Source organism: Babylonia areolata, chromosome 21, assembly GCF_041734735.1.
Source record: "Babylonia areolata isolate BAREFJ2019XMU chromosome 21, ASM4173473v1, whole genome shotgun sequence".
Classification (NCBI taxonomy): Eukaryota; Metazoa; Mollusca; class Gastropoda; order Neogastropoda; family Buccinidae; genus Babylonia; species Babylonia areolata.
The window spans coordinates 24,562,775-24,565,274 of NC_134896.1; the positions used below are offsets into that span (position 1 = coordinate 24,562,775).

Below are 2,500 nucleotides of genomic sequence, written 5' to 3' on the forward strand. Positions count from 1 at the left end.
GAGGCAGCTGCCAATGGGCTCTTCCCCAGGCAGGCAGCCTGTTGCGAAAATGACTCTGTGATAGTAAAAAAGCTTAGAGTTTAGTCTGTCTCCGAACGAGGGTAGGTGCTATATAAGTGTCCATATGAATCAATCAATATAAGAATCAATCAATATATGAATCGATCAACGAAAGAAATGATCAAATGCTAGCCCACTCCCCGGCTGTTTACACTGTCCTTGCACTGATGTTCCTCAGTGTGTATTCAGCGTTCGACGTGAGTAATGGAAAGTTGAACCATTTCTATGATCCTAAGGACTTTCCTCCATACCCCCTCCCATCCACAAGCATGTACACATAAACACATGTACGCAAATGTGTACACATGTACACACACACACACACACACACACACACACACACACCATTTTCCCTAGCGTTGTCTCTCCCTATTCACTCTCCACACATACACACACTTTTACCCACACCCCCTCCCACAACCCCTACCCCCACGGTTTTTTTTTGTGTTTTTTGGTTTGGGGGGTTGTTTTGTTTTGTTGTTGTTGTGACGTGTCTCACCCCATTACATGACCTCCGAGGCCCTGTGACAACAACAGACAACACGCGACAACAACAACAACAGACAACGAGCAACAACACCAGACAACACGCACACAACAGACAACACTCACACAACAGACAACACACAACAGTTTCAGTTTCAGTAGCTCAAGGAGGCGTCACTGCGTTCGGACAAAACGATATACGCTACACCACATCTGCCAAGCAGATGCCTGACCAGCAGCGTAACCCAACGCGCTTAGTCAGGCCTTGAGAAAAAAAAAGAAAATAAAGGGGAATAAATAATAGATAAGCTTACATAAATAAATAATAATTATAATATAGAAAAGGTAGTAGTAGTATAGCAGTAATAATAATAATAATAATAATAATAATAATAATAAATAAAAAAATAATAAAAAAATAATAATAAATAAACTAAAATAAAATAAAATTAAAAAAAGACAGCAATGATGATAAATAAGCAAATAAATGTAAAACATGAAGACACACATTCACACATACCCCCACACATGCATAACAGATATGCACCAAACATGCAGTTTCACAGATATGAAAGCACAGTCAAATACATATAAACGTACATGAGCTCGAACACAACACACACACACACACACACACACACACACACATATTACCCTGCACCTCCTCTACCCCCCTCCTCCACACACTCATTCCAGTCTACGTATCGCAGCTTCCACGGCACACACACACACACACACACTAACACACACTAACACACACACACACACACACTCACAGAGATGAAAACTTACTTGTACAAGTACACACACATACGCCCATATCTCCCACCCCCAACCCTACACACATATATACAAAGATATATATATATATATATATATATATATATATATATATATATATATACGTTCCAATATCCTGTTGCTCCCACAGTGTAGGCATGCATACCCTCACATACCTCATCCTCTACCCCACCTCCCCCCTGCACCCCACCTCCACTCACACACACACACACACACACACACGCGCGCGCGCGCGCGCGCGCGCGCGCACGTGCACAGAACTCTCCTGACACTTGTGTACACTTACACTCTCTCGCATGCACAAACGCACTCAAAAGCATAGACACACACATACACACACGCACAGAGGCTGCCACTGATTTGCCGCAAGAGGGATGGGAAAAGATCTTTGATGCCAAGAACGTGGCGTCTAGTGTGTTGCTCAGTCTATTGTATTTGGAAAGGCCCACAGAGACTCTGTTCCGTTTTGAAGAAATTTGCGCAATGTTGGTTTGGAAATGATGCCGATATTTGTTTGATTTGCAAAGCATCGTGCTCTACCTTTCATGTTAGACTTGCGGCCGCTCCCTCTCTCTGCTTTTATTTCTTTGAGACGATCGATGGTGTGATGGCCTTGTACCAACACACAACAACAACAGACAACACTCACACTACAGACAACACACAACAACAGTGACGTGTCTCACCCCATTGAATGAACTCCAAAGCCCTGTGACAACAATAGACAACACACAACAACAGACAACACGCACACAACAGACAACACACAATAACAGTGACGTGTCTCACCCTACTGAATGACCTCCAAGGCCCTGTGACAACAACAGACAACACGCAACAACAACAGACAACGAGCAACAACACCAGACAACACTCACAGTACAGACAACACACAATAACAGTGACGTGTCTCACCCTACTGAATGACCTCCAAGGCCCTGTGACAACAACAGACAACACGCAACAACAACAACAGACAACGAGCAACAACAACAGACAACACTCACAAAACAGACAACACACAGCAACAGTAACGTGTCTCACCCCATTGAATGACCTCCAAGGCCCTGTGACAACAATAGACAACACACAACATCATACAGCACACAACAACAGACAACACACAATAACAGTGACGTGTCTCACCCTACTG

General features: G+C 43.4%; 1 protein-coding gene across 1 annotated transcript in view; it reads right to left on the reverse strand.

The window, feature by feature from the left end:
* Positions 1–2,500, reverse strand: part of LOC143296593 (uncharacterized) — an 18,823-nt gene that overhangs the window by 10,362 nt on the left and 5,961 nt on the right. The gene's annotated exons all lie outside the window — the stretch shown is intronic.